This window comes from Podarcis muralis, chromosome 7 (genome assembly GCF_964188315.1).
Source record: "Podarcis muralis chromosome 7, rPodMur119.hap1.1, whole genome shotgun sequence".
In the NCBI taxonomy this organism is placed as follows: domain Eukaryota; kingdom Metazoa; phylum Chordata; class Lepidosauria; order Squamata; family Lacertidae; genus Podarcis; species Podarcis muralis.
Genome location: NC_135661.1, coordinates 79,896,479 through 79,922,003, shown reverse-complemented (window position 1 = coordinate 79,922,003; position 25,525 = coordinate 79,896,479).

The following is a 25,525-nucleotide window of genomic DNA, read 5'->3' as shown; positions in this document are numbered from 1 at the left end:
GCATCGCCCAGCTGTGAGTCGTGAAGGCCGCTTCCTGCAAGGCCTTTTCGACCTGGCCTACCCTAGGGGTCGGGGCCAGATTCACCAACTTTACTAAAGAGGCTCCTGGGGAGACCAGAGGGACATCGCTATGCCTGACCCCAAACCCTAAGTATGGGATTCTTCTGCCCCATCTTTTTGTGCCTGCCAAACAGCCGGGTCATGCTTCTGAAAATATTGTATTGTCTTGTTAATTATGCTGTTTTAAATGTGCTGTTTTAAATTATGCTGTTTTAAATTTTGATTTCACTTGGAAATGTTTTTTTTTTGGGGGGAAATGTTTAAGATGTTTTTGTTTGTTACCGTATTTTTTGCTCCATAGGGTGCACCGGACCATAGGGCGCACCTAGTTTTTAGGAGGGGAAATAAAGAATTTTTTTTTATTCCCCCCCCCCCCCAGTCCAGGAGCGGTGGCAAGATTGCTCGCAACCTCGCCGCCGCTCCCAGAGCTTGTGGGGCTGGGGGCGGGGAACCCCGAGCTTCCCCCAACCCCAGCCTCCAGAACAGGCAGCTATCTGCAAGCCTTCAGAGAGCAGCGGGAACTCCTGATAGCTGCCTGAAGCTATCGACCCCTCTTGCTCTCCAGGCTTCAGCGAAAGCCTGCATTCGCTCCATAGGACGCACACACATTTCCCCTTCAATTTTGGAGGGGAAAAAGTGCGTCCTATAGAGCGAAAAATACGGCAACTTTGGTTGTGTTAAATATGTATTCTGTAGTTGACCTCCTTTGCAATGTTTTATTTTGAAATCTTTAAGATAATATTTTAGTTTTCTGTTAATTATATTGCTTTGACTGTAAACGCCATATTTGATTTTCTACAGTTTTTTTAAATTTTTTTGGGATGTTTTAATATTCTGTAAACCGCTTTGAGATTTTTCTTTAAAATATAAAGCTGTATAGAAATGAAATAAATAAATAATCTGGTTGGCCATTGTGACAACAGGGTTCTGGAACAACAGGCCTGGTTTTTCTATTTATTTAATCATTTTTTCAATACAAATAGCAACCACAAAAAACACATACAACAAAAACCACAATAACACTAATAACACAATTTAATAATTTAGATTTGAGTACTGATATACCTATAACTACACCTTTTTAACAATATTTCCCCACCTCTCCTCCCCTACTTCCCACCACTTTCCGCCTTATCGCTTAAGTTTTCCTTCCAGATTTCTTCATATTTATCCATTCTTAATTTGCGTCGATATGCAATTCGTTCTTATGTAACTAGTCTGTCCATATTGTCAATCCATGTGCTCAATGGGATCTTTTTGTGGCTCTTCCCATTCATCAAAACAAGTTTTTTTTGCTTCTAACATGCATTGTAATCTCCTTGTAATCTCCCACGTTTCCGGTATATAATTTAGAATTAAATTCAAATCCCCTAAATAACAGTTTCTTTTTATTACTCTTGCTATATATATCCTCACTTCACACCAAAATGATCTTATCATCGGGCAGTTAATCATCATATGTACTAAGTTTGCATTTTTATTTCCACATCTCCAGCAGTTGTCTGCATTTGTTATTTTCTTCTCGTAAAGTTTTGCTGGAGTCCAATGGACTCTGAATATTATTTTCTGCTGAATAAGTCTTAGTCTTAGATCCATAGAAGCTATTTCTGTTAATTTTATACTTGACTCCCATATATCATTTGTTATCTGTACCCTTAACTCTTCACTCCATTTTTGTCTATCATATTCTCAATCATACTTCTTTCTGTTGAGTAGGGTTTTATATAGTGCAAGTGTGTAGAGTTCTTTGTTTTTGTTGCAGAAATTAAATCTTGTAGCAGCATGGGTGTTTCCGATGCTGCTATAGCGTCAGGGCCAAACTGCCTTTGCAGCATATGTATCAATTGGATGTATTGCCATTGTGTTTCACTGGTTAATCCATACTTTACATGCAAAGTCTTATGTTCCACAAATTTGTCAATTAATTGATTCAATGTCAAAATACCTTTTTTCATCCAATTTTGCCAAATTATTACTTGATTTCCATTTTTTAATTTTGGGTTGGCCCATATTGTTAATTTCTCATGCTGATAGGGGTCGTCCTTATTATTTTTATTTATATTCATCCAAATTTTTATAGGCGCTTTAATAGTCTCCAGGATAATAGGATGTTTCATAAAATTGGAGCTTAGTTTAGTCCACCCTACAAGAGGTTCAAAGAAACTATATTCGAGAGTAACCCAACTGGGATTCCTGCTAGCTCTCCAATCGTTAGTCTTACTCAGCAGGTAGGCCTGGTAATATAGTTCCAGATTTGGGAGACCAAAGCCACCTTCCTTGGTTGGAAGTTGCATTTTATGTAGTGATATTTTTGGTGGCTTTGCACCCCATAGGCACGATCTAAATAGTTGATTTATTTTTTGGAAGTAAAATTTGGGACTATGTATTGGTAATCCTCTAAGAATGTATAAAAACTTTGGAACAACATTCATTTTGAGTTCCCCACCTTTCAATATCAAAAGAAATCTCATTTATAATTTGATTCAAATTTAATTTTACAATTTGGTCTATATACGATTAAATCATTATGCCCAAGAATTTAATAAAGTATTTGCGCGTCCAAAATTGATGGTAACAGGCCTGGTTCAGCAGGCTGATGTAAGTTCTGGCCAGTTGAAGCTTGTGGGAAATCTAACATTTGTCCAAATCTTGATTGCCTCAAAGTGGTGCTCACCCAGTGTACCTGCTGAGGAAGAGTGGATTCACAATGTACTTGCTGAAGAAGCATGGTTTCACAATTTCTTTCTAAAATCACCAAGCTGCTCATTTGGCTGAGTAAGGGGAGCCAAAGGAGAGAAAAAAATGGGAAACTATGGAGTCCTTTAGTAATCACTACCGGGGGGGGGGGGGAACCTCTGGCCTGGGGGCCAAATGCAGCCACTGCATGCTTCTCCACAGGACCCAGGAGATGGGGATGTAGGTGGTACATTGTTCCTCTGCTTGGGGTCACAAGGGGGACCTCCAAAAATGTTTGCATATATTGTGTGAAGACTAGCCTTTCCATTTTGTGTAAGACTACATAAAATGCTACGACGCCTCTTCCTCCATCTGCTTCCTCTTCTGCTAACATTCCTCTTGCCTACTTGTCCCAATGGATCCAGAGAGGTTCTGTGCCCGTTCTAAATGTTTCTTCTCTTTATTTTTTGAAGGTTGTGTACACAGTCCAGTTTCTGTCTTTCTCACAATAAGTGGGTGTCCCACCTGCCCCATAGGAAGCAAAGAAATGGCACTGGCATAAGCACCGTTTTCCTGCAAGCTCTTGCCAAAATCTCATAAGATCTAGCCAGATCCTGCTGCTGCTATGCCACATTGTGCTGTTGCCACACAACCTAGGGAAGGGATGCTTTGGTGGGGGTTACGTAGCATGGCTGCTGTGGCGAAACGGGATGCACTACCCCTGACAACAAGGGAGCCCAAAGTGGACACAATAAAATTTGACATGGAAGTTTGGCCAGGGATTTCAAACCTGAAATCTAGCTCCCATCCCCAAGCACTATTATTTCCCCCAACAAATGTTGCATTTGGATAAATGATACAACACACATTATTTGCCATATATATTTATTTTAGACATGATTCAATGACTTCATTTGCACATGAAAGTCAAATACAGCCTGTCTTTGAGGAGGAGCTTCTAGACTTCTGGAAAGAAAGCCTGGGAGTCCTCAGGCTGAGACCACCCCTGCTTCAACCACTAGGCCACCAATTTCCATAAATGGTGGGTTCTTCTGGGCGGTGGAGGTTTGCCTTCCCTAAGCTACAGCTCATTGGAATCCTCGTCCATTGCGTCAGTACACTCTAATTTAGTGATCTCATATCCCAATGATTTAAGATAAGTCCCCAGCATCTCCTGACCGTAGTCACACATACTAGCTGTTGCACAGCCTCGGAGAGCACCAATCAGGCTGCTTCCCCCTGTTGGAAAAAAAAGCACACACATATTTTTGAAATCCAAAACCCTCTCCCTCAAACAGAACGGTGGGCAACTTTTTTTCAGACCTAGAGCTGTTTTCCAGACTGGGTGACCTTCTGGGAGGTACACTGGCCAATGGAAACATGTGTAAAATTCACCTTTACACGGCAGGCTATTTTATACATACATTCAACCCCCCCTCTCTGTCCTCCATCCAGGTAACCAAGACTTCAGGGGCAACAATCCAGCCAGGCCAAAGCATACAGGTTGGGTATGAAGTGGGGCTTGTGAGGGGTGTGGCCTAGGGAGAGGAGGTGTGGCTATGGTGGATCCCAAAGGCCAGAGAGAGAGAGTCCTAGAGGAATGCCTTTGGCCCCTGGGCCTGTGGGTCTCCATCCTTCCTCCCCTCCCAAATGAAAGTACAAATTTTAAGGTGTATTTTTATTTAACAAAAACTATATACCGCTTGATTGCAGTAAAAACTGCTAGGGGTTTACAAGAAATATTTACATTAGCAATAAAAGCAGTTAAAACCATTAAAACATTTAAAACTCAATCGAATGAACAGCAAAAGGGAATAGAGCATGTCCCTATCTGAATAGGCTTTTAAAGTGTTGCTGGGGAAAAAATGGAATAAACTGGCGCAGGGTTCCAGGCAAGAACCCCAGAAATCACTAGCCCTTCCCTGTATTCTCCTGCTCCTCCCACCTCCCTGCGCACACATCCCTCCTCCTTGGGCTCCTGCCCATCCCAGACACTCTGTGAGGGCAACATGGGTCTCCTAATAACTTTCAGCACCCTTAGTAAACAAAGTATCCTAGCGTCTTTTAGGGGAAGCCATGACTGCTCAAAGTAACATGATACTTCCTCAAAGATGGGGCCCTAGCTGCACTCCATTATACAAGACTCACCAAACTTCATGCGACCCCCAGCGTAGAAGCATTGATCCTCCTCATTTCTGCAGCTGACGGTCTTCAAGCGTTTGCACTTGTCTGACAAGATGTTGATGCAACTCGGGCACTTCAGCCCATTGAGCTCCCTCGTCTCACTCTCAGGCACTGGAAAACAATCACCACACCACACCAACATTGCAATTAGTCAATGTATTTCTTTTGCAGTTGCAAACCACAACTTGCTGTATGTGAGGGGTGGGAATTCTACTCCGTCCAAGATGGATGCCTACCACCTTCTAGCACTTCTCCAAGCGGAGTGCTTCAGCCATGCTCCATTCATCCAGGGCTACATCAAGGCATGGTGCAAGAGATTTCTGACCGGGGCCACATTCACAGCATACATTTCAAGCAAAGGGATACCACTTTAAGCAATTGGGCTTAGCACTGAGCAGCATTGGGGGGCATTCTGAGAGACAAAATGGCAGCCACAGATGCACACAAATGATGATAAGATTCTACAAAATGGCCCTCTTCCCAAGAGCGGGAAAGAGAAAGAAAACTCTTAGTAGTTTTATACTTAAAAATCACTTCTGGGGAAACATGTGCTTAGTTTTGGTAAAATAATGAGTTCACCTAAGGAAAAATGGTAGCTAATAAGAACTATTGTATGGGTTTGTTTGCTAATCCATAGCTCTGTGAGGGGAATCCGGGTTTCCCAATTAACTCTCAGCACCCTTAAGAAATTACCACTCTCAGAATTCTTTGTCCTAGTGTTGTTATAGTGTTTACAATAAAAACATACACCAGGGTGTTGAGAATACTAAGGCAAACCTCAAAATGGTGCCTCCTCCCAACAAGAAGGGAGGGGTGAGTGAAGATCTACATCAGGAACAAGGGAATGTGAACATCTACATCAGGAACAAGGGTGGGAGTAGACCAGAGTTCCAATCTGTACTTGAGCCACAAAACTTGCTGAGTGACCTGGGGCCAGACATTGCCCCTTAGCCTGACTTATTTCACATGGGTGTTTGAGGCTAAAATGGTGAGCAGGAGAGCCAGAAATGCCACCTCAAGCTCTTTGGACAAAAGAGTAGGGATGTAAATATCAGAAGCTGCTGCAGGAGAGGGACTGTGAGTAACATCACACAAGGAATGTTTCTAGGACCAAGGTAAAACTGTGAAGCTCCCTTGTAATTTTTGCTCATGAATGCTGCATGTTGTTCAAGTAATCTTGTTATTGATACATGGTTTTTGGTTTTGTTCTATGTGCAGTTTTTTCTTTTACTATGCTATGTTATTAAATAATGCAGATATCCTCTTAGAAAGTCCTGTTCTGTTGGTGAAGGCAGAAGCCCACGTTGCAGATGTTTGTAGAAGGCCTGGCCAATCCAGAGGTATCATACTGCCTTCTCACTTGCTGGATCATCACCTTGTTGTGGTGAGTGGGCTTCCACATTCCTATGACCCGTGTGAGCAAAGCCATCAGGAATCCTGTACTCCTAACAGGGTCACCCAAGGCGGTAAGGTCAAAGGGAAGGAGCTAGACAAAGAATGATCCAAAAAGTCCTCAATGGCAGAACAGGTGGATGATAACAAGCGGTGTGTTACAACGGCTGTGAAGGCAGATAAGGGCTGCAGCAGATAGGAATCTACCGGTTCATTGTGACTACTCATGCCATCGGAACAGAGCCCTACTGTGAATAATAATAATAATAATAATTGTTGGGTATATTTACGTAGCTGTAAATGGAGCCCACACGCTTCCCTCGGCTCTCCGGTCAGCTACTGTAGCAGAGTGCACGCAGCGAGAAACTGTTGCTGTGCGTGTGTGTATAATAAATCAGGCTGCACGCACGGTGTCTTCCTTATCTTCTAAAAGTCTTTATTCGAGTAGAAAAACAGCTCTTAAATCTTTTCTGGCGACAGAGCGCTCATTTTGCTTCCTCTCCGGAGGAAACCGAAACAGAACAGACACACAGAGAAAACACTCCCCTCTGTGTACGGAGAGCCACGCCCCAGAATGTGAGACGTCACACAGAACCTCTTAACCCTGTAGGTTCTGATTCTCTCCACACCCCCTCTCGCCTCGCATTCTGGGGGTACTGTGAACACACATTTACAGACCTCTGAGAGTTCAACACCTTCCCCATTGCCTTTCGCCCCTTCCTGGCATCTTTGTCAGGCAACTGTTGAACCTCCTCAAAACTCCCAGGTTCGCACTGTGCGAAACCAACCCACGCATTGGTGACCTGAAACCTCTCAGGTGGAATTCCCTTTGTTGCCCGAGATGAACGCCTGGGCACAAACTGGGGTGCTTCTTCTGACCCACTGGGGCCAGCAGGTGTGTCTTCTTCATCAGACTCCTCCCCCTCTGACTTGACCCATCTGTGAGCTTTCTCCATTATGCTAACAGGAGATGAAGGCTCACTCTTGGACACTCCTTTAACAACCCGTGGAGATGCCCAAACCTGTTCCGGACCTTGATCCTGGACCTGGTCTTGTGAAGCTCCTGTCAGAAGTCCCTACCAGCATTAATGAGTGACTCTCAACCCCTCGAATAAAGCACACCAAAAACCAACAGGCTACTCTTATAAGCGCTTATGCACCAACACTGGATGCCAATGAAGACATTAAAGACAATTTTTACTCTCAGCTGGATACCGTTCTATCAGAGATGCCTAAGGAAGATAAACTCATCCTCCTGATTTTAATGCAGGAGTTGGGCGAGATTTCAACCGGTGGCCTGGGACTATTGGGAAAGAAGGAATTGGCAACAGCAACCAGAACTGAATCTTACTTTTGACGATATGTGCAGCGCACAACCTTGTTACTACCAACACACTCTTTTGACAGAAAAATAAATTTAAAACTCCCTGGAGGCATCCTCGGTCAAACCACTGGCACCTCTTAGACCAGGGATCAGCAACCTTTTTCAGCCATGGGCTGGTCCACCATCCCTCAGACCATTTGGTGGGCCAGACTATATTTTGAAAAAAAATATGACCGAATTCCTACGCCTCACAAATAACCCAGAGATGCATTTTAAATAAAGGCATACATTCTGCTCATGTCAAAACACCAGGCAGGCCACACAAATAACCCAGAGATGCATTTTAAATAAAAGGACACAGTCTACTCATGTAAAAACATGCTGATTCCTGGACCGTCCACGGGCCGGATTGAGAAGGTGATTGGGCCACATCCAGCCCATGGTCCTTAGGTTGCCTGCCGCTGTCTTAGACTATGTTATTGTCTGTGCTAAAGATCACTGTGATCTGCTCCTTACCAGAGCTATGACGAGTGCCGACAACTGCTGGACAGATCACTGACTAATACGCTCCACAATGGCTATCAATATTATACCTTAACGTAGGCTTCAAGGAAGGAAAACAAGGCACAAAATGAACACCCAAGGCCTTCAAGATCCCGTTAAGTGGGATTGCTTCCAAATGACTCTTAAGGGCCATCTGCTTTCAGAATTCCCTGATAACATCGAGGAACACTGGACCAAGCTAAAAACATCCATTATTGCAGCCTGTGAACAAAGTCACAAAGACCATCTAAGGGCGAATAAATCATGGCATATGCCCCCTACGCTCAGCAGACGGTATCACACTTCTAAAAGATAAAGAAGCTATTGCACTGTGCTGGAAATAACATTACCGACATCTCCTTAACTGCAACTCCCCCATAGCTGCTGAGGTCCTCTCACAAATTCTGCAAAAACAAGTTAGAGATGAGCTTGCAGGATCTCCAAATCTGGGAGAGTTGTGTACAGCTATTAACCACACGAAAAAGAAAAAAACCAGCAGACCTGAGGGGATACCTACCAAAGTCTTCAAATTGGGTGGAATTGAACTTACACAACAACTTCACAAGCTCATCAAAAAAATCTGGGAGAGAGAAGAGATCCCAGCAGACTTTAGGGATGCCAAAATTATCTTTTTTTTAAAAAAAAGGTGACAGAACTGATTGCAGAAACTATTGAGGCATCTCTCTAGTAGCTGCAGGTGGTAAAATTCTTGCAAGGATCTTAGCAAACCATCTCTTAACAATATCCGAGGTGACCGTTCCTGAATCCCAAAATGGTTTTCGGCCTTCTAGGGGGACAGTGGACATGATTTTCACTGCTCAACAGCTTCAAGAAAAATGCAGAGATCAACCGTATATGTCGTTTTTTGACCTAAGGCTTTCGACACTGTAAATCATAATGCCCTGTGGACTGTCCTTCTGAGAATTGGCTGCTCAGATAAATTTGTAAATATCATCCGACTCCTCCATGATAATATGACAGCAACAATCGCAGATAACAATGGCTCTCAAAGTGAACCATTCACAGTGGGATCAGGTGTTAAACAGGGTTGTGTTATTGCCCCAACTCTATTCATTGTTTTCATTGCCATGATCCTACAAATGATCTGACAATTATCATTGTCGAAGGGAAACTCCGCACCGGAGTAGAAATCATATATTTAACAGATGGAATGTTCTTCAGTCTGAGCAGGCTGATAGTAAAGAGTAAGGTTACAGTAACTTCCATCATAGAGCTTCAGTATGCTAATGACAACGTAGTGTGTGCACGCTCACAGGATGACCCCCAAACCATTCTAAATATCTTCCCAGAAGCTTATGAAAACTTTGGCCTGTCGCTCAACATCCAAAAAAAAAAACCAAAGTACTGCACCAACAAGTACAAAATACTCCCTCTGCAGCTCCACAAATCCAACTCAATGGTGTAACATTGGAAAATGTCAATCACTTCTCCTACCTAGACAGTTATCTTTCCATAAGGGCTAGCACTTATGCCGAAATCCAGCATCCCTGAGCTCTGCGAGTGCAGCTTTCTGTTGATTGAAGTGCAGAGTGTTTAAGGACCGAGACATTCACAGGGAAACCAACATGCTCGTTTACAAAGCTATTGTACTACCAACCTTACTGTATGCTTGTGAAAGCATACCACTTATAAACACCATCTCCAACCCCTCGAAATATTTCATCAACGGTGGCTCTGATTCTTCAACATCATCTTCGTTGGACTGGTCATGTTGTGCAGATTCCTGATGATAGTCATCCAAAGTAACTACAGTGGTGCCTCGCAAGACGAAATTAATTCGTTCCGCGAGTTTTGTCGTCTTGCGATTTTTTTTCGTCTTGCGAAGCACGGTGTCGGGAAAGTTTTGGAAAAGCTTCAAAAATCACAAAAGTCTTCAAAAACCTGAAAAAAGGCTACCACACTGCGTGCTATGAGTTGCTCCTCGAAGTCAAGTCGCAACTGTATTAACGGTGTTAAGAAAAAGGAAACAAACTTGCAAGACGTTTCCGTCTTGCGAAGCAAGCCCATAGGGAAAATCGTCTTGCGAAGCAGCTCAAAAAACAAAAAAACCTTTCGTCTTGCGGGTTTTCCGTCTTGCGAGGCATTCGTCTTGCGAGGTACCACTGTACTCTATTCTGAACTTAAAAATGGAAAGCGTAATGCTGGTGGTCAACAAAAGAGGTTTAAAGACTTTCTGAAGGCAAATCTTTAAAAATGAAGTATAAACACCGACAACTGGGACTTCCGGGTTGGTGCCAGTGCCGAATGGCGGACTCCCTCCGAGCTCCGGAGGGAGCCTGCTCGGCAGGGGTCGGGTCCCGCCGCGCCGGCGACGCGGGGACCCTTAAAAACCATGGGCGCGGATGCCCATGGACTTGGTGACTCGGCGGGCACCGTTTGCGCCCCGACCCACGAAGGAGCCTTTTTAAAGGCTACGGAGCGGGGGATGGGGGGTGGCGTGGTGCTATGAGTCCTCCGCTTCCCCTGCCGAGCGAAGCCGCATGCCATTCGACGGAGAGCGCTGACTTCTTCTTTGAAAATCTGGACTTAAAACAACAACCCGTGAGTAATTTGGAAACTGGACCTAAAAGGGAAAATTCGGTACGAGCGGGGTAAGCGCAAAAAGGAAGTCCGCCCCCCCTACTGTAGACAATTTAAAGCAAGGATCTGACAACTAAGGTCGAGAGAAGTGTTCGCTCTTTTTTATTGATACAAGCTATGAATTTCACGATGGGAAATTACAAGTAACTGTGCTGGAGGAGAAGAAGGGATGAGTTAAAATGCAACCCCCCCGGGAACCGGGAGAGATCCGTGCGAGAGCCTGGTGAAGAGATATAGAGATTTTGACAGCTGTCAAAGTAGCTGTCAAAGTTGGAGAACAAAAAGAGAACTTTGTTACGAGGACTTTGCTGGTTAGATTTGTTACAATTTGGATGTAAATTGCTGAAAATAAGGAAAACAAGTTAGCTGGACTTTTGGGTTTGATTTGGAAGGAAACTAAGTTACCATAATCCCCCCAGAGGGGCTTTTGGACATTACAAGAAGGACTGTAAGTGGAAAAATACTCATGGAATGGGACTGGACTATTTTATCTCCTGGGAAAGCTGCAAAACCGAAACATTATTTTGTCTACAGAGGTTTTTACACTAAAGGAGACAATAGATTTATCTATTGAAGAACGGAAGGGACTTGACGTAAGTTTTTGTTCCTGAACAAATAACACCTCTGTAGAGGAACCAGAAGTTTTTGAACTAGTATGTTTTTGCAGCACAACAGGAAAAGAAATTTGAGAAAGAGATCAAGGGATCCATGACGATTTGGAAGAGAACGAAGGAGGAGCCACATTATTGTAAAGAGTAAGGAAGGCCAAAAGCCTGCTAGGGGGGACACAAAAGAAAACAAGAATTGGACTAAGCTGGAAGTTAGAACATTTGGGACATTCAGACTTAAAAGGATTAAGAAACAGAAGTTGTGTTTTACTCTTAAATATAGAGGTCTGGATGGAAGAAAAATGGACTTTCTTGAGATAGAACTTTTTAAAGATTGGGTGTTTGAAGTTAAAGATTACCAAGAAAACCGGCAAAGTGGAGCTGAGAGAGATTCGGACATGGACGTGAGAGCTCCAGGCTGATAGCAGCTAGATTGATGGATATTGGGGATCGACACCGGGAAAGGGGGGAGGGAGATTTGGAATCCAAAGGGTGTAAAATTATATTAAGAATCTTCTTTTTTATTTCTTTTAATTTTTGTGTGTATTAAAAAGGGGAACTCGTGGAAGGGAATTGGGGTCGTCCTTAGGGAGGAAAAGAAAATTTTAATCTTGAAAGAAGGTATTTTTAAGGGAAAGGGATTATATAAGACAAATTAAATTGAATATTGGGATAAATATAATAAGTTTTAAATTTGGGGAAAAAAACTTGTGGAATTAATTTAATGGAAATGGAATACAATAGGGAGAGGGGTGGGGAAGTCCTGGAAAGATGTTAATGAAAATAAGGTTTTAAATATTCTTCTTTTCTTTTTTTTTCTTTTTTATGTCTTTTTTATATTTTGGATTTTTTTTGAAACTTTAATAAATATGATTTAAAAAAATAAAAATAAAATAAACACCGACAACTGGGAAACACTGGCCTGCGAGCGCTTCAATTGGAGAACAGCCTTTACCAAAGGTGTCATGGGCTTTGAAGACACTCGAACTCAGGATGTAAGGGAGAAATGTGTTAAGAGGAAGGCATGCTTGGATAGCCACACCGTGATCAACTCCCGCCCAGAAACAAATGTCCCCACTGTGGAAGGACGTGTGGTTCCAGAATTGGCCTCCACAGTCACTTACGGACTCATTGTTAAAACCGTGTTTATGAAAGACAATCTTACTTGGCTACGAGTGATCGCCAAAGAAGAAGAAGAACCATACTGCCTTACCAGTCTGTCCCACTAAAAATATCTCTACAAATGCAAATGCATCAAAGAAAATGGGTCACTCTAGGTTTGAGGGCTAGAACTCTGGGAAACCAATGAGCCAGTGATGTGAAGTGGTTAGAGAGTTGGACTAGAATCTAGGAGACCAGGGTTCAAATTCCACTGTAGCCATGACACTTGCTGAGTGGCTTGGGACCAGGAACCATCTCTCAGCCTAACCTATTTCACAGGATGTTTTGAGGCTAAAATGGTGAGCGGGAGCTCAAGCTTTTTGGAGGAAAGCATAGGATGTAAATACCAGAAGCTGTTGCAGGAGAGGAACTGTGTTTAGCATTATGGGAGGGGTGTTTCTAGGACTAAGGTAAAACTGTGACGCTTCCTTGTAATTTTTGCTAATAGATGCTGCATGTTCTTCAAGTAATCTTCTTATTGATATTTTGGGTTTTGTTCTATTAGTTCCCACCACCCCCATACTATGGCTCCAATGCTTCCCCGCTGGTTCCCTCTGTCAGTGGCTCCTCCCTGTCCCACCAGTCTGAATCAGGTTTGAAATCTTTCCTAGTGTCACCCTCAGGCACCTCCTGGAGCGACTGGCTGCCACCACTCCTCCTTGTCTAGCCAGTCCCTGACATCAGGATACTGCCAAAACTTGTTTGTCTTTCTTTGACCTCTCTCATTACTTAAGTTTTGTGAGACCAGCTTTCCTGATGATGATACTTACTTTCAGGAGGTCCACTGTTGCACATATCTGTTTTGCAGCAGGAGGTCTTGCTCTGGATGTACAGTGATGAGGTTATGGAGGCACTGCCATAGCCTACATCACACAACTCTGTATTGATGCAGGACTTGAGAACCATTGCTGACCCCAAAAGTGCTATAAAAGAATTGGAAAAGGAAATAACTAGACCTGGAGATAGGGCTGGCCCACCTATGAGGAAAGGGTTGATGATCACCTTATGTTTGCTGATCCACAGGGGAAGGAGATCTGACCATCAAGAAAAGCATTGCCTGATGCTGCTGCCTTTGGTGTGATCCTTGGAGGCAAGATCTGTCACCTCCTCATCAGTTCCTCTCCCCCATTTGAGCCACCCCATGTCCCTAGTGTTCGTGGCAGGGACCTTGGAGCTCCTTCCTTTTTCTTTTTCATATAATGTTTATTAAAATTTCTTTTTTCTTTTATAACAACCAAATAAAATTTCTTCATCACATATATCTTTGCTCAAATTGAGCTTTGACTTCCTCCTGTCCCCCTCCCTGACTTCCATATGCAATCACTTTTATTTTGCATTTTTAAATCACCCTAGTTACTTTATCTCCATACTTAAAAGACTTACTTCTAATATTTATAAACAGGTATCAAATCATAACCTGTCCTTTTCAAACAGTTCATCGCGCTGGTTTCGGATTTCTCCCGTCAGTCTCGCCAGCTCGGCGTATTCATCCTTGTCTGGCATTCTTCCAACGTTGGAAGTTCCTACTGCTTCCATTTCTGGGCTAAATGTATCCTTTCTGCCATGGTAGCATACATAAATATATTTATGTCTTTTTGGGGGGAATTTCTTCACCTATGATCGCTAATAAAAAAGCCTCTGGTTTTTTTACTAAAAGTATTTTATATAACATATTCCAGTAGACTTTAATCTTAGGACACGTCCACCACATTTGAAAGAAATTCCCTTCCTTCTCCTTACATTTCCAACATACCTTATCTTGAGTTCTATGCATTTTAGCAAATACCACCTCGGAGCTCCTTTCTGAGGCTCCCTCCGCCTCACTGGTGCCCGTGCAGGCTCACTGCCTCTTTCTTCGTGGGGTGGTCATTCGCAAAGCGCAGGCTGCAAAGCCACCCTACCTGTGCCTTGCTGGGCTGCCTGCACTGCCTGGCTGCCTTTGACTGGCAGAGTGGGCTCCGTCTTTCCTCCTGTGCTGAAAAAGGCAGCCAGGTGGCAGCCAAGGTTGTCTCCGCCTGGAGCCTGCACTCCAAAGTTGACTCACACAAGGTGGGGGCTCCTTCAAACTTCTCCATTGAGAGGTGGGCAGCCATGCCCCCTCAACAGGAAAGGGTCACATGGCTCACAGTTCCCCTGCTTAGCAGCTGAGATACCACTCCTACTTGTGTGCAAGCAGGAGCGGGGGTGGGGCTCTTGCAGCTAGGGAGGGGGAGCACTTTAACAGAGCCCCCGCCCCACGACTTGCTCATGTGAGCCAGTGGCTGGTTGGGGTTTCCGCAAAACTGCTTGGCTGAGGCGAGGGCAGCGGTGTGCTCTTAACCCAAGCAGTTTAAGGAGGGAGGGAGGGAGGGAGGGAGGGAGGAACAAGATGTATAAGCCTTGTCCATGCAGCTTGTTTCTCCCACTGCAGGTATATGGGACAGACCACGATGATGATTTCACTCAGTGATATATCGTTAATGAAACTGCTACCCCTCCTGAGTCCCTCTGCCTCCAGCTCCAGGCTACAGCCTATTTTGTTATTTCCTCAGCATGCTATGTGCTGGAGCCAGAGGGACTCATGATCGGTGGGGGTTTTCCCAGCGACTTACTGCTGAGTGAATCTGTCATCACGGTCTGCCCCTCCTGGGGCGATATGTCAATAAATCGCCCAGGCCTAATCTTCAGTCACCCTTTCTTCCCGGTCTGCGGGGTGGGGAACATTTCATGGTTTGACTCAGGTATCCAATTGTCTTGAGCAGGGCCTGCTTGGAGCAGAAAGAGAGTTCTCCAGTTTTATCTATTTGTTGAATGTGAGTCAGGAATGGAGAACCTTTGGCTGTCCAGAGGTTTCTACCACCCTTCTCCTTATTGAGTGGGATCAGTTCAGGAGGCTTCATGGGAAGCAATTAATGAATGAAATAAGTTTTGTGGCTGACAGAGTATATAAAAATCAATTTAAAAAATCAAAATAATCAGATTTTTAAATTTAAATTAGATTTTTTTATTTAAATCAGATTTAAATTTTGTTTTTTAAAAAAATGATTTTGGAGGATCCCCCCCCCAAGATAGTTTTCTATTTAAGTTATATTATAGTCCAAAGACTATCTTCATCAGGAAATAAGGATTTGTTTTAAGCTTTCCATGTGTGCTATAACTCCCTCTAAGGTTTTTCTAAAAAAAAGTAATCACATCAGTTAACAAACATTGATACATATGCTATAATGTTATTGTTTTAGTTAAATAAATTATTTAAATTATTATTAATGAAATGATTATTTTTTCTCCTTCCAATAAAATACAGCAGAAAAGAAGTCCAAATATAAACAGTTAATTTATTAAACCTCACAAAAATTTCATAATTATTTGTCAATGTTTTTCTAATAGTATAATCAAATCAGTAATTTTTGATATAACTTTAAAAACTACTCTGAAAATTTATTATTCCAAAAACAAAACCTTCATCTAGTTGTAAATATTAAGATTACACCAGCAACAATGAGTCTTTATGCAAAAAAATGTTTTAAATCAAGTTTTACTGACTAGTGATTTAAATTGTGATTTAAATCAAATCTACCCTGTAACTGGACCAATGAGAGTCGATGCTGGAGCTCATAAAGGGAGCATGTACCACAGGCAATTAGGAAGGGGCAATATGTCAGTATCAGTTTCTCTTGGTTTCTTATTTGAAGTTCATTTCTCCACATTTTCATATCAGTTTCCAACTCCCCCCCCCCATCAACATTTAGTGTGAATGTAATTTTTACTCTTGGGACGCGGGTGGCGCTGTGGGTAAAAGCCTCAGCGCCTAGAGCTTGCCGATCGAAAGGTCGGCGGTTCGAATCCTCGCGGCGGGGTGCGCTCCCGTTGCTCGGTCCCAGCGCCTGCCAACCTAGCAGTTCGAAAGCACCCCCGGGTGCAAGTAGATAAATAGGGACTGCTTACTAGTGGGAAGGTAAACGGTGTTTCCGTGTGCGGCTCTGACTCGCCAGAGCAGCGATGTCATGCTGGCCACGTGACCCGGAAGTGTCTCCGGACAGCGCTGGCCCCCGGCCTCTTGAGTGAGATGGGCGCACAACCCTAGAGTCTGTCAAGACTGGCCCGTACAGGCAGGGGTACCTTTACCTTTACCTTTAATTTTTACTCTTAGGCCCTATCTGCAGGGTCATACTGATTTAAGCAGTCATGGTTTCCCCCATGGGGGTGGGGGGGGGGGATGTTTGTTGACCATATTGGCTGTGAATCCTGGCGGACCAGCTCTCTGCCTTGTAGGTTATTTTCCACTTGGCCTGTGAGATGGGAACCACACAGACTGACTCCAACTACAAAAGCTGAGGCTGCTGAACCGACACTTGGGTTGGGGTATTGTTTGGCTTGTTTTGTTGCTGTTACTGATATCCATCTTTTCTATCTTTATTTTTAGCTCTTCTTATGAATTAGGTGACTGTTGCTTGATTTTGTTGTAGGTTCTTATATGCACACTTTACCCTAGTATGTGCATTTGTATATTGATTACATGGCTGGACAACTGAATTGCAAAAATGGGAGAAGGGCAGATTCTGAAGGATGTTTTGTTTTGTTCTGCCAATTGAGTAATGCACCTTTAAATATGAACTGACTTTAATTTCTTCCCTGCTCCTACAGGCAATGCAGAACCTAGAACACTACTTGAGTCGGGGGGTTTACGTTTTGGTGATCAAAGAGGTTGAAAGTTCTTCTCACTTACACAGTTTGCCAACTCCAAGGGCAGACATGCAGGACTGGTTCCCGGAATCGTCACACTCCTCAGTGGTGGCATTTCTGCAATCTTTTCCTTGACCGGAACAAGACTCACATGTCAGAGTTGCCACTGCAGACAGGGGGAAAATGGGTTTGGAAAACTTTAGTAACTGTGTAGGAAGAATAGGTCTGCGTCAAGGTACATGAACACAACACATTCTGCTACAAACTCCATCTTACGAGAGGTAGCAAAAGCCACCAAATTTGATAGCTTCAAAAGCGGATTGGATAAATTCATGTTTACCATTTGCAATTGATATACTTTTTCTGCAACATTGGAGCCACTATTTGACTACTAGTTTCTGCAAACTAGTATATATTCCTTCTGTAATTCTTAAACTCTGTGAATGGGGGTGGGCCTTGCATAGACCAGCGAATGATTGCCCAAGATGGCTCCTGCAGGCTGAGGGAGATGACCAGTAGAGAAGGTGTGGGGAAACCTTTAACCCTCCTGAAGTTGTTGTGCTACAACTCCCATCAGCACCAGCAAACATGACAGACTCCTGTAAGCACATCTGGTACCCCTGGAACCTTTTTTTTAAAAAAATGATATTTATTACTTTTCCAACATTTTCAACATAACACTACAAATAAGAAGAAAAAAAGGAAAAGAACAATACAAATACAATAGAAAAACACTACATAACACCAACACATTAAGTTAACAAAACAAAGCAAAAGCAAACAAAAACAGTTTAAAAACACCTCAAACATTTTCAATATCTTATCTTTCATTCACTTATTTCCAGCAACCTCCTCACACCTCCCTTTTTGTATTCCACTTCTATTAATTGTTTCAGCAATTCCTTTCCATCTTCCTCTGTTTTCTATCCTATAATTATCTTAACACATTCTTACCTTATTTTCCCCTTTAAATTTCTATTAATCTATTTATACTTAACTCCTTATAACATTTCTACTAAAGCCATATAACTTCATTCCAACATTCTTCTAACATTCCTTAATTTTACAATATTTCTATAAATAGTCTTTAAACTTTTCCCAGTCTTCTTCCACCGACTCTTCTCCCTGGTCTCGGATCTTGCCAGTCATTTGCGCCAATTCCATATAGTCCATCAACTTCGTCTGCCATTATCAAACACTTCAGTGCTTTCAAAAGCAGCCATTCTCTCAGCCAGCTAAAAGCAGATGGTCCACAACAAAGTTTAGGGGTCTGGCAGGGCAAGTCCACCTCCTTCTTTGGCATCCGTCAATATCTTAAATTGTACCCCTGGAACCTGACTCCACTGAGAGATTGGGGTGGTGTGTAACACCAGCAAACTAAAAGATTTCATGGGGGGGGGGCAGGATAATTCCGCTCCGAAATAGGAGAAGAATTGTGCCTATACATTGTCTCCTATCCTATCATAAGTTTCTACAAATGTAAGCAACTTACTCTTTGCTTTAAATCAGGCATGGCCAAAGTCCATTTCAGGGGCCCACTGGTCGGTTTAATCCGGCCCCTGTGGCAGTTTACTTTCCTGGGGTAAAAACCTCAACAACTTCAGTCCTAAAAATGCTCAAAAACTTTGGTCGGCCCTTTGGTCGGCCCCCACAGCTTTTCTCTTCATCAAATCTGGCCCTCTTTGAAAAAAGTTTGGACACCAGTGCTTTAAATTTAAGCTAGGACTATGGTTTATTGAAGAGTGAACTACTGTCTCTTTTGCTCCCCCAATGTACTTGGGGATGCCACACCTCTGTATGCATTTGGTAAAATAAAGATTTAATATTGAGAACAAAGTTTCAGGAAGAAGGGGCAGAATTTGAGTGGACAATGAGGCAAGCAAACAGGAAAAAAGTTCAAGAAACCTACTCTTTGTTGTAGATGAAACCTAGGATTCTGGTTTATCTGAGTGGGCAACTGCCCCCATTGCTTCCCCAGTGGACTTGGGGATACTGCACCTCTCAGTATGGATTTGGTTAAATAAAAACAAACATTGGGAAGAAACTATCTATGATTGAGGATCCCTTGCAGCTTGACCATATGCTTTATTCCTCTCCCTTTCAAAGGAACCACAAGTCCTTGTTCCTTTCTTCTCCTGCTTTAATGGCTGATCCCCCACTTAGTTCCTTCCTGGAAACAGGGTGATCAGCACAGCAGTTGTGGTTCTGCTCACCTGGATTCAGAAGGGTCAAGAGGAGGCAGGAGATCAGGAGTGTCTTCATCATTCTAGAGAGCTGAAGAGCCAGGAAGGCGTTCGAGAGCAGCACTGGGCTGAGCAAGGAACTGATGCATGAAGAGGCTTAGTTGGAGGAATTTATAGGAGATTACAAGAAGCACTTTGGCAGTACCCAGGAACAATGGTTTCAGGACAGTGTCCCAAATTTTTAGAAGTCTAATCATGCTATACTATAATTTAAAGCACAGTGTTGAAAACCAATTAAATCTCTTCCCCCTTCCAATAACTCCAAGGACACGTCCCTCCTAATCTGTGCCAGCGTCAATTTCACCATCCTGGATGTGGGGAAACGAGTCCCATCAGGTTACAGCACTGAAATTGGATTAGGTTTCTGGAAGCCAAGGCATTTTCTCTGACAGCATGAACTTTTTTGAAAGGGGGACAAACGTCTGTCCACAGTTTCCCTTGTGGTACAGTAATAAAATGCACACTGACCCGGATCCCCTCACTCCCATTAAATGCAGTTGCATTTGGGGTAAATCAATCTCTCCCCCCTTCCCAGAGCTCCAAGGACATTTCCCCCCTTTAACCTGTGGCACCCTCAATTTCACCACCCAGGAAGTGAAGCCCCATCAGGTTACACCAGAATTCAAAGCTCAGCAGTGAAATTGGATTAGATTTCCAGAAGTCCAGGCAATTTTGCCAGATTTCTCTGATAGTCAGAATCACAAATTTATTTATTTTTTTGTAAGGGGAGACAAGTGTCTGTCCAGTTTCCTTTGTTGTACAGTAATAAAATGCACAGTGACTCATGATCTAGATTTCCTCTGTCCCATTAAATGCACTTGTTTGGGGTACAGAATTGGTCCACTTGCTATTTAAAATAAGTTGGTTAGAGTTAAGAGAGTCCCATGGACTGCAAAAAGATCAAACCTCTCCATTCTGAAGAAATCAGCCCTGAGTGCTCACTGGAAGGACAGATCCTGAAGCTGAGGCTCCGATACTTTGGCCACCTCATGAGAAGAGAAGGCTCCCTGGAAAAGGCTCTGATGCTGGGAAAGATTGAGGGCAGGAGAAGGGTACGACAGAAGACGAGATTGTTGGACAGTGTTCTCGAAGCCATTAACATGAATTTGACCAAACTGTGGGAGGCAGTGGGTGACAGGAGTGCCTGGGGTGCTCTGGTCCAGGGGGTCATGAAGAGTCGGACACGACTAAATGACTAAACAACAACAGAGTTAAGAGCAGGTGGGGGGGGGATTGCAGGTCTGTGTCCAGAGGAGATTGCAGATTTAAGGGACTATCTTTTACTGGGGTTGGATATATGCAAGCACAGCTCCACGTCCTTTGCTTTGGTTTCTCTTATGATGCTGATGAAACTCAAAGACATCGTGAATGATGTGGATTAGGCATTTGGACAATGAGAGGTGGAGAGTGGCAGCACCACAGATGTCCTGGGAGAGTTTTCTTGGTGCAATATTAGTACAGTGATACCTCGGGTTACAGATGCTTCAGGTTACAGGCTCTGCTAACTCAGAAATAGTACCTCGGGTTAAGAACTTTGCTTCAGGATGAGAACAGAAATCAGGAGGCGGCAGCTCGGTGGCAGCTGGAGGCCCCATTAGCTAAAGTGGTAACTCAGGTTAAGAACAGTTTCTTTCTTTTTTTAAAATATAATTTTTATTAACAGGCCAATCAAATCACATTATTTCCAAATCACATTAGTTCCAAATTATACAGCCAAATTTTTAAATTTTTGTTGGTGGTACCCATACATCAAGCTCCGAAAAGGTGTCCAAACATCACTTATATTGCTGCTTTAATTAGACAATTCTGTCCAGTTCTGTCCAGATAGTCTCTTTGTTACTTTCCTCATCTTCTTGTTGTTATTATCATATATTCATTTCTTTGCAATCTCTGATAATCTTCTCAAGCGGTTTGAAAACAAACATCCTCTGTGTGGGTTTTACACTCTCCAAAAATTATATCACATAAGGACAGCCGCCATTTCCACACCTCCGTAAAGAGACTTTCCCTTGGTCTGTCCGGTTGATTTTCCCAGGCTTGCCAGACATATCTCAGAGGGCTCTGCCAAGGTCTAGATCACATTCCTAAAAGCATTCACATTCCAATGACCCTGGTCCTCCTCCCCCATCCTTCTTAGGCAAGCCTGTGCCATTTGAAACTGCGTCATAAAACTTTCCTCCGTTCTCCGATGTTTACCAATCCTCTCTTTGATCGATAATTCACTCCACACAGTTCTTGAATTCCTGCTTGTGATTAATAAATTGCAAAGATTCTTCTTTCTGGGGTGGAGGGTTATTAATACTCACATAAGGCAAAGAAAAAGAAAAGTTTTTTCCTCCACCCCCCTTTCCATTTCGCACCAAACATACCAGTCTTTAAAATGGTGATTCATCACTTGATTTATTTGTCCCGCCCGTCGCTCCGCTCCCAGAGATCCATTAATCAGTAGTCTTATCTCCCAATCTTCGCTTGATGTATGTGCTTTAGCTTCTTTCCAATTATATATTTCCAATTATATGTTTTGAGCTAAATCAACCAGTGCGCTGATTGGAGACAGCATGCGGGAAGAGCCGACTTCCCACAAGGGCTTGTGCCAAGTGTCCGCACCCCCTTCTTTCGAATCCGGGGGTGAATTATGGACACCGCTGGCAAGGCAGTCCCCCCCATCCCCTTGGTGGGGCCAGGAAGACTGCATACTTCCCATAGCAGCCTCTTAATTACCTCATGTGGGTCAGAGAGATGTTATTGTCGGCCATCTTCCAATGCGCCCCTTGTGGCCCCCTTGAGGTTAGCTCAAATGTATAAGAATGTACCTAATAGGTGTTGGAAATGTAAATATTGCAAGGGGTCATTCTGTCACATAGGATGGACCTGCAAGGAGGGTAAGTTCTTTTTGGGCATGTTATACAATGATTTTTTAAAAATCAAAAATCAGACTGACTTTTCCAAGAGTCCAGAACCCTTCTGGCTGGGGATATTGATCAGCAAAATTCCAAATCAAGGGATCTTTATGCTCACAGCTGGAAAATTGTGAGAATACCCTGAAGTATGTTTTTAACCTGAGGTACCACTGTATTATGTATATATTTGTGTAATATATAATGCTTCTATATAATTTACTGTAAGCTTAGATTCTTCACATTGTTTCTTCTAAGAAGAATGCGACTCCCAGATGTTGGTAATCACAATGGAGGGGGTGGGGAGAGTGACATTGGGCTCATGTCCTCTTCCCTCACCATCTTCTTCTTCATATTATAAGAGGGAATTATTATAAGATGATGTACCGATGTTATTTAACTCTGAAGAGCTTAGATCAAATATATAAGAATGTACCAAAAAAATGTTGGAAATGTAAGAATTGCATGGGGCCATTCTGTCACATGTGGTAGACCTGTAGGAAGGCTAAGGTCCTGGGGGCATCATATAAAATGGGGAGGCAGGGGAATCAAACTGACTTTTCCAAGCGTCCAGAACCCTTCTGCCAGGCGATATTGGTCAGCAAAATTCCAAACTCTGTTTATGTATCCATCTGTATTCATGTATGCACGTACAGTGGCAAAGGATCTTTATGCTCAGAGGTGGAAAGTTGTGAGAATAACCTGAAAAGAAGAATGAATGGTAAAAGCCTTAGAATTGGATTTTAATATTCTGCTGGAAGCCACCCAGAGTGGCTGGGGAAACCCAGCCAGGTGGGCGGAGTATAAATAATATATTTATTATTAAATTATTATTATTATAATTTGCAGAGATGGCAAAGGTAAAGGAGGAGAGGCTGCTACAGCTGAGGCCCTTCCCCACATAATGCCACTTTCAAAAAAAATTTCTGGCCATGCGTCCCTCTGTTGCTGGGATAGTGGCATTGGTTGCCAATTTTCTTCCAGGTCACATTCAAGGTGCTTATGTTTATTTCCACAGATACCTGAGCAATGTGAGCCCAAGGTGCCTCGAGGAGTATGCAATCCCTTATGCTACACCTCGAGTAGTGAGATCCTTTGATTGGGGCAATTCTTGTAGCTCCCTACACATCTGAGGTTTAGTCAGCCTTCAATTCATAGGAAGCCTTTAGTGCAACAGGACAGAGAAAAGCTTTTATTCCTTTTTCATAACACTAGAATCTGTGGGCAGCTAATGGCAGTGAATGTTGGAAGATCTGAGAAAGATGGAAGAAAGTGCTGCTTGAAATAGCAGATAATTAAACTCTGGAATTTGCTCTCAGGAAGTAAAGATGGGCAGCAACGTGGATGTGTTTGATTGAGGATTAGAAGAAAATAATGGAGGATAAGGCTAACAATGGCTACTAACCAAGTTGGCCATGTTCTTCCTCAAGTGTTGGAGACAGTATTCCTGTGAATGTCAGTTGGTGGGAATCACAAGCGGGGGAACGGGATGGAACCAACTGGTGTTGCTGTCCAGTCCTGCTTTGAGGCTTTGCAGAGGCATCTTGCTGGCCATTGCGACAACAGGGTTCTGGAACAGCTGGACTGGTTCAGCAGACGGATGCAAGCAGTGCCAGTTGAAGCTTGTGGAAAATCTAACATTAGCACAAATCTTGATTGCCTCAAAGTGGAAAGGGATGCTTTGGTGGGGGTTACGTAGCATGGCAGCTGTGGTGAAATGGGATGCACTACCCCTGACAACAAGGGAGCACAAAGTGGACACAATTAAATTTGACATGGAAGGCTGGCCAGGGATTTCAAACCTGAAATCTAGCTCCCATCCCCAAGCACTATTATTTCCCCCAACAAATGTTGCATTTGGATAAATGATACAACACACATTATTTGCCATATATATTTATTTTAGACATGATTCAATGACTTCATTTGCACATGAAAGTGAAATACAGCCTGTCTTTGAGGAGGAGCTTCTAGACTTCTGGAAAGAAAGCCTGGGAGTCCTCAGGCTGAGACCACCCCTGCTTCAACCACTAGGCCACCAATTTCCATAAATGGTGGGTTCTTCTGGGCGGTGGAGGTTTGCCTTCCCTCAGCTACAGCTCATTGGCATCGTCGTCCATTGCGTCAGTACACTCTAATTGAGTGATCTCATATCCCAATGATTTAAGATAAGTCCCCAGCATCTCCTGACCATAGTCACACATACTAGCTGTTGCACAGCCTCGGAGAGCACCAATCAGGCTGCTTCCCCCTGTTGGAAAAAAAAGCACACACATATTTTTGAAATCCAAAACCCTCTCCCTCAAACAGAACGGTGGGCAACTTTTTTCAGACCTAGAGCTGTTTTCCAGTCTGGGTGACCTTCTGGGAGGTACACTGGCCAATGGAAACATGTGTAAAATTCACCTTTACACGGCAGGCTATTTTATACATACATTCAACCCCCCCTCTCTGTCCTCCATCCAGGTAACCAAGACTTCAGGGGCAACAATCCAGCCAGGCCAAAGCATACAGGTTGGGTGTGAAGTGGGGCTTGTGAGGGGTGTGGCCTAGGGAGAGGAGGTGTGGCTATGGTGGATCCCAAAGGCCAGAGAGAGAGAGTCCTAGAGGAATGCCTTTGGCCCCTGGGCCTGTGGGTCTCCATCCTGCCCCCTCCAATTTAAAGTGCAAATTTTAAGGTGTATTTTTATTTAACAAAAACTATATACCGCTTGATTGCAGTAAAAACTGCTAGGGGTTTACAATAAATATTTACATTAGCAATAAAAGCAGTTAAAACCATTAAAACATTTAAAACTCAATCGAATGAACAGCAAAAGGGAATAGAGCATGTCCCTATCTGAATAGGCTTTTAAGGTGTTGCTGGGGAAAAAATGGAATAAACTGGCGCAGGGTTCCAGGCAAGAACCCCAGAAATCACTAGCCCTTCCCTGTATTCTCCTCCTCCTCCCCCCACCTCCCTGCGCACACATCCCTCCTCCTTGGGCTCCTGCCCATCCCAGACACTCTGTGAGGGCAACGTGGGTCTCCTAATAACTTTCAGCACCCTTAATAAACAAAGTATCCTAGCGTCTTTTAGGGGAAGCCATGACTGCTCAAAGTAACATGATACTTCCTCAAAGATGGGGCCCTAGCTGCACTCCATTATACAAGACTCACCAAACTTCAAGCGAC